Genomic DNA, 7,987 nt, shown 5'->3' with positions numbered 1-7,987 from the left:
GCACTGGGAGTGAACACCGGAGCTCAGAACACACCTGAGCTGAGACCTCATGAGATCTGAGCTCAGATCCTACCTCTGAATCTCAGAGACAGTTGACTCCCATTCCTCCCACCCCTAAGGCCCTTCCCATCTGCATTTACTCATTTCTCAATTTGGGCATCATGGTCTCCAGACATTTGTGAACTGCATCCTTCTATAGAGTCCTGTCTCGGTGAAGATATCCTTCCTCACAATGCTTCCATCATTCCATATCTGAGTATCAGTCTCTTCATCTGCATCTCCAGGCATTCCTTAGCTGTTTTATCTTCTCCACCACATTAAAACCACCATTGGAATGGTCTTTTTCATAATATACTTGTAGGCTGCTGTGTACTCATTAGAACCCACTCCAACAAAGGCTACTGCTTACTTTAAAAAAAACTATTTTAAAATATTTTCTTTTGAGTTTCATCCATCTATAATATATACACATATACATGCAATGTGGTAGCCAACTGTTTGCTAGTTTGTGGGTTCTTCTTTCTTCCACCCATCTCCACCTCTTTTCTTCCACCCTTTCAACCCTGGAACACTGAATAGGAGAGAAAAAGGGATAGGGAAAGAAGGAAAAAGACCCCTGAATAAAGTCAGGGGTTGAAAATGGGGTGACATTATTGTTAGACTACTTCCTTCTGATTAGGAGCATCAAGTTTCTTGGAGCAAGTTTGATCTTTACTGAAGATATCTAATTTATAGTCTTCCTCCTCCCCCTCCTCTTCTTATTCCTTTTCTTTTTCTTCTTCTTGCTGTTTCTTCTTTGCACATGACTATTTACCAGACAATGACCAACAACAACCAACAACTCACCCTGACTCTCAGAGCCCTAGCATTTATATACCCTCTAAAAGTCTCCAAAATTCCAAACATCACACAATTGCAGAAACTATCTGCCACTGGCAAAACCACACCTCTGCTAGAGCATGAGGCAAGTCATAGTCAGCTACTATGGACAGTCCAAAGCAGCCCCATATCCCACACCTGGGATTAAAATGAAAACATATTTTTTGTGTTTTTTAAAGAAACAAAAGTCCAAAATTGTTACTATACAATATAACATGATAATATTCACCCCTAAACTTCCCCTTTACAACTCTCTCCATGTTCTTCCCTGCCTCCAAAGCACCTTTTCCCAAATTAAAATCTACTTTTTGAATAATGTGCTAAATCCAATTAGTATCGCCCATAAGGGCATGTTTGTAAGCATCTGCCTCAGCCTACCAGTGGCCGCCAGTGTTGCCAATATGTGCACTTGTGTGTACCCCCTCCTGGTTGTACCCCCCAATAAAGAGTGATTCTACCCTAACAACTACCAACTGCCAATGGGTCCCCAGTAAAGGGTGCACCTTGGAGAGCACCTTCCACCCACTTCCAACTATGCTATGCAGTGTTTTGATTGGCTTGATTCTGTGCAGGTAACCACAGCTGCTAAGAGCTCATGAGCGTGCATAGTCATATCAAGTACAAAAGCCAGGCTCTAGTACTATGCCTGCCTGCCTGCCTGCCTGCCTGCCTGCCTGCTTGCTGCTACTACCTTCCCCTCCATGATAATAAGGACTAGTCTCTGAAGCTCTAAATGCTTTTCTTTATAAGAGTTGCTTTGGGGCTGGAGAGATGGCTCAGCAGTTAAGAGCACTGACTGCTCTTCTGAAGGTCCTGAGTTCAAATCCCAGCAACCACATGGTGGCTCACAACCATTCATAATGAGATCTGACGCCCTCTTCTGGTGCATCTGAAGATAGCTACAGTACTTAGATATAATAATAAATAAATCTTAAAAAAAAAAAAAGAGTTGCTTTGGCCATAGTGTCTCTTCACAGCAATAGAAAAGTAAGATACCACCAACCATTCTCTGAGAAGGAGTAAACCATGAGAAACACAAACACAAGAATCAATTGGGTGCAAATTTGTAGGGAATGGATCCTGGGAGCATCTTCCAAAACACCTGCCCTGACCACTCAGACTTTCTTTTTTTTTTTTTTAAGATTTATTTATTACTATAAATAAGTACACTGTACCTGTCTTCAGACACTCCAGAAGAGGGTGTCAGATCTCATTATGGGTAGTTGTGAGCCACCATGTGGTTGCTGGGATTTGAACTCAGAACCTCTAGAAGAGCAGTCAGTGCTCTTAACCACTGAGCCATCTCTCCAGCCCCCAGAGTTGACTTTCTAGGGACTTTCTGTCCAATCCAAAAGAATCTAGGAGAGGGAGCTGCTTCCACAGTGATGAAATTGTACCAGACAACTTAATAGAAACTTCTCCTCTCCTGCTGAGACATGAAACAGTTGATTTCCACATGGAAGCCCCCATCAGCTGTGACAAACCCATTATAAACTATCCCCATCCCCATCTCTCTTTCACGGAAATGTGAAGAATGACAAAGATTAGCCAAAGAGATTTTCTCCAAAACCCAGCCTTCTCTTCCAGCTTCACCACTCACCAGTGGAGATGCAGCTATGGGCGGAAGGACAAAAATGTGCAAGATGAATTGCACTCTCACTTCCAATTATAATGAGCTATTAATTATACAGCCTGGCATTAGCTTGGATTATAACCCACTCATACAGAAAGAGAGCTATTTTCTCTTTCCAGTTGAGTTCTCCACGATTACCTTCCAGCAGGAGAGAGGAAACCCCCTCATAGAGAGCTTTACCTCCCAATGGCTGACATGCGAGGTAAGGGGGAAAAAATTAAATACGATATAATAAACTTTGAAAATAACCTGCATGTGGCTAGTAACTCCTGGGCTGCTCACCAAGGCTTCAGATCACTCTGGATGACCTCAGATTGGAGCATGTACCCCTCCGGTGTCAGTTAACCCACTAAGCATGCTTGCTACTATTGCCCGAGCTTTTGTTCCCACCGGAAAGAACACGCTCAGGACAACCGGAATCTTCTGCGGCAAAAGCTTTATTGCTTACTTCTTCAGGAGCAAGAGAGAAAATGGCAAAACCCCGTCCCTTTTAAGGAGAATTATCCTCCGCCTAGGACGTGCCGCTCCCTGATTGGCTGCAGCCCATTGGCCGAGTTGTCCTCACGGGGAAGGCAGAGCACATGGAGTGAAGAACTACCCTGGCACATGCGCAGATTATTTGTTTACTACTTAGAACACAGGATGTAAGCGCCATCTTGTAACGGCGAATGTGAGGGCGGCTCCCCACATGCTACCACCAACTGTCAGGATTTCACAGAGTGCTCTACGTGCCGATCAGTCATGGAGACACTGGTTTCAACCAGGCTGAGAATGGCCCATGCCTGGCCATATTTCCCTCTGAAGATTAAAGTCATGTGCTCATCTGGGATGCAATGAGTGGGTCAACAATCTTGGGCTGAAGTTTCTGAAGTATGCCCAGCTTTTAGATTCAACTCCTGTGGTGCCGCCATTTTATTATTGCCTAGAAGACCAAAGGCTGGGTTTAGCCAGAAACTCCTTGGATTTTGGTCTACTCTTGTCATTGTTGATACTGTTTGACTCAGGGTCTCATGGGGCTCTGGAACCCACTACGTAGCCAAGGATTGTCTAGAACTCATGATCCTCTTGCCTCTACCTCCTCAGTGCTAGGGAGGCATGTGCCACCATGTCAGTCGGGTTTCACATGGTGCTGGGGATCTATAAGAAATATAATCAGAAGATTTGTGTTAAAAAATAAATGTAAATGGAGGGATGGTTCAACGGTTAAGAGCACCGACTGCTCTTCCAGAGGTTCTGAGTTCAATTCCCAGCAACCACATGGTGGCTCACAATCATCTGTAATGGGAACTGATGCCCTCTTCTGGTGTGCCTGAAGTCAGCAACAGTGTACTCATACACATAACATAAATAAATAAATCTTTAAAAAAATGCTCATATGTAGCAGATGTGCAGCCTGGTCTTCATGTGGGTCTTGAACAACTGGAGCAGAGACTATCCCAAAAGAACAGGATATCCTGTATGCAGGATATGTTCTTCTAGCTGGGTTGCCTTGTCTAGCCCCAGTAGAAGAGGGAGCCTCTAGTCTTACAGAGATTTGAAGAGAAGGAGTGAGGGGAATGGGGGAAGGATTGTGGGAGGGGAGGGGGAAGAGGGGCAGTGAGTGTGATGTAAAGTAAATAAGGAAAAAACAAAATAAAATAAAAAGAAAGATAACCATGAAAAAATAAACAAATAAATGTTCCAGAGTCATCTTAGTCTAGCTACTGATAAACAGAAAACCCTGGGAAGCTAGGCAGCCAGCTACCCTAACCTAACCACTTCCCCATCCCCACACACCCCCAAACTACATGCAAAAGACCAGAAGGACAATCTACTGCAGGGCACCAGGCCTACCTTTAAGTGTGGTTCATATACCCTTTGAGACTCTGCTGGCGGAAATTAAATTTTCCTTTGCAAGTGGTTATCTTGGTTAGGGGTGGGGACTTGTGTCTACTTCCCCCTCTCAGCAGTGGGGTACCCATTAAGTTTGAAAATGAACAGGAAGTAAGAAAGAGGTGGAGAGTCTCCCCCAGGACTTTTGTTAAGGGGGAAAAAAGATATATATGCAAGTGACTCAGTCAATACACGACTGCGACCTGCTTGCTATTCAGCTAATGAGGAAGGAGAGGGAGCAGCCTGTCTAGGGCTATGAAGATTGTCGTCCGCCTCCATCTACCCAGAGCTCCCGCCGGACTTAGGAAAGATAGAAAATGAACTGCCTCCTTTTCGGGACTCTGAGTCTCCAGTGCTCTTATTTTGAAGTGAATGCCTGAGCTTCAGCTTGGATCAAACCCATGGGGCACGCACGGAGTATGGGCGGGGCAAAGACTCTATTAACCAAGCTACATCCCAGCCCCGCCCATGAAATTCTTAAAGGAAACTCAATTTTAACTTGATCTTGAGGCCTCTTGGAAGAGATCGGCTCTCATGAGACACGCAGGAAATAGGTGTCCGTATTCCATGCCTACTTCTTTACACCCTAAATGGTATGCATACATGGAGCTCAGACTCACTTAGTAACAGGGTAATGGTTAGCTAGTGGGGTTTGGTTTTTTGTTTTTTGGGTTTTTGTTTTTTTTTTTTTTTTGACTTTGCCTTCTATTACTTACTGTTATCTGTTTGTTGTTCTTGGATTTTTGGGTTGATTTGGGCTTTTTGTTTGTTTTTGTTTGAGACATGGTCTTACTGTATAGTTCTGGCTGCCCTAGAATTCTCTCGGTAGAGCAGGCTGGCCTCAAACTCACAGAGCTCTGCCTGCCTCTTCCTCCTGAGCGCTGAAATTAAAGGCATGAGCCTCTACTCCCAGCTGTTGCTTGTTTGTGAGGTAGACTCTTGCTACTTAGCCCAGGCTTGTCAGGAACTTAAAATCCTCCTGTTTTAACTTCCTACAATCTAGAAGAGCAAGCATGTACCACCACATCCAGCTATTCCCTTATTTTTAATATAATTTGGTTGGGGGTGGGGATGATATGTGTGCAGTATGCCTGCTCATGTATGATGAAGTGTGTGTATTCATTCCTATGTATGTGTGTTGGATGTATGTATATGCACATGCCTTTGGAGGCCCAAGGTTGATGCCAGAAATAATCTTTCTTGGCTCTTCTATCTTATTTTTTGAGTCAAAACATACTGAGTAAATTAAACCCAGAGCTGGTCTTGACAAACCCTCATTTCAAAAACCTGGGTTTAAAACAATTAAGATGTCATCTGGAGTCTCATCAACTAAAATACAAGGACATTCCTTTGAGTTCCAATTCATGGGCATTTACAGTAAGATGGTCCCACCACACACACACACACACACACACACACACACACACACACACCATCCCTCCACCCCCCCACACACACAAAGACCCACATCTGCTCACCCACCCCCACACACAAACACACAGACAGACCCATACACAGACGGACCCACACCCACTCGCCCACCCATCCACACCCACACACATACACTGTGATGTTTCTCTTTGCTGGGTAATGCCATTTCTAGTACAGTAAAAAAGGCTGCACGCAATCCGAATTTATAACCATACACTTGCTTAATTTTGGAATCTGTTATTTCTGGCCGTGTGCACTGTTTGAAATCTCCTTCCATCACAGTTGATGTCTTGATGGCGCCGTTTTCCACATACATCTCTTTAATCATCTCTGATTGCATTGTGAGAGTAAATCCCTACAATCAAAATGGCTAGGCAGAGGACAATCCATATTTTTAAGGTTCCTGGAGATGGGTGTATTGGGCTGTACACATCTATGCTTAAGTTTTTATTATCTTCATTATTTATTTTGCTATTTATACTATGCACTTGAAGCCATCATTTATAGCTTTATAAATATCATTTAAATAGATATGAACTTGGGGGCTGTGATAAATTCTGCATTGTAAGTTCTGGCATATTCATTAAATATGCATTTATGTATACACTTAGATAAATATTTAAATGTTCATCTATCTTCTATCTAGACCTTATATGTACATTGTATTCCTGTAACAGTCCTGGCAGCCAGAACTTGTCCATGGTACAGTGTTACTTCACAGAGATGCTGACTTGTGCTCTGAACTGTGACTTACCCTAAATTGAAAGTTACATCCCATGAGGCCATGGGATCTGGTGATGTTAGCATGTTCGTACTCTTAGTATTGTTTTGAGTCACCAGAGTTCTAGCCATCTGTCATAGAAGCCATGGGGACAAATCTATCTTTGATGTCCCTTCTGGTCCCAACAGGGCAGAAAGTGAATGTTTCAAGCTGACTCAGGATTAGGGATGACATGTTCCTCAAGTCTTTGTCCCCATGAACCCTGGGACTTTTATTCAGTGTTCCATGTACACCAAATGGCAGAAAATCCTGGATCTTGTGGCCATCTGGTCTGTAAGCAGCCAGAGTCTGGTTGACACATGAAAAGACGATATTAACTCAGCTAAGACATTATGTGTGTTGGTGAGCTGCATCGAACCGCAGCCCCCAAAGATACATGTCTCAAACTTCAGTGCACAGTGATATTTAGAAAGAAGATCTCAGCAAACACAATATAGGTGACATCCTGCTGGAGTAGGGTGGACCCCAACAGGAGTCCTTGTCAGGTAAAGGATGGATGAGTCAGGGACACACAGAGACAATGCAAATGGCAGGAATAGATATCAGAGTAATGAGGCTATAAACCAGGGATTGCCTGGTACCGCAAGGACCTAGATGAGGTGGGAATGGGCTGGAGCACAGTCCTGCCTATACCTTCATTCTAGGCCTTGGCTGCCAGGACTGAGTGGGTAGTGTCTGTTGTTTGAAGTCACCAGAAATATCGTCACTTGTCAAGGAAGTCTTGGGGATGAGCCATGCTGAAGGACTTCCATTCACCCAGGGACTCCACGGCCCTCTTCTCTGCCCCATGATCTGCCTGTAGGGGTTCCTGGTGCAGAGGGACCTGTGTTGCGTCCCTGTGCCTTCTGAATGGGTCTTACCACTGAGGGCCCCAGGAGAACAGGATGAGGAATGAGAGGTAAGTCTCCCCGTGTGGCTGCTTGTATTCTAATGCTAATTTGTGTCCCCCAGATTAGTTTGCACGAGAGGGTCTGCACACAGCTTCTGAGAATCTGCCAGCAGTTAATTCTGATTGGTAAATAAAGATGGCAGCAGCCAATATCTGGGGAGGAGGGAGAGAGGCAGGATTTAGGGTTCCCAGAGGCTTGAGATCCTGTGGAAGCAGGATGGAGGAGCTCTGCCATGCCTTCGTGTGGAGGAGAGGAGGAGAGGAGAGATGCCCTGCCTGAGGCGTGGGCAAGAGAGAGAGGCAGAGACACCATGTAAGGGAACCAAGAGGACCTGGCCCCAGAAGGCTGCTCAATTTTAAGTCAAGAGCAGCCAAGATGGAATGTAACATTTGTAAGTAATAACTCGGGATTATCAGTGGGAAGTCGCTAGCCAGCATGGAGGTTAGGCAGCTGCTCAGCTATTATGTGCCTTAGGGCATATTTAGATATAGAGGGTGTGTG

The sequence above is a fragment of the Mus musculus genome, chromosome 5 (genome assembly GCF_000001635.26).
Source record: "Mus musculus strain C57BL/6J chromosome 5, GRCm38.p6 C57BL/6J".
NCBI lineage: Eukaryota > Metazoa > Chordata > Mammalia > Rodentia > Muridae > Mus > Mus musculus.
This window is presented reverse-complemented; position numbering follows the sequence as displayed.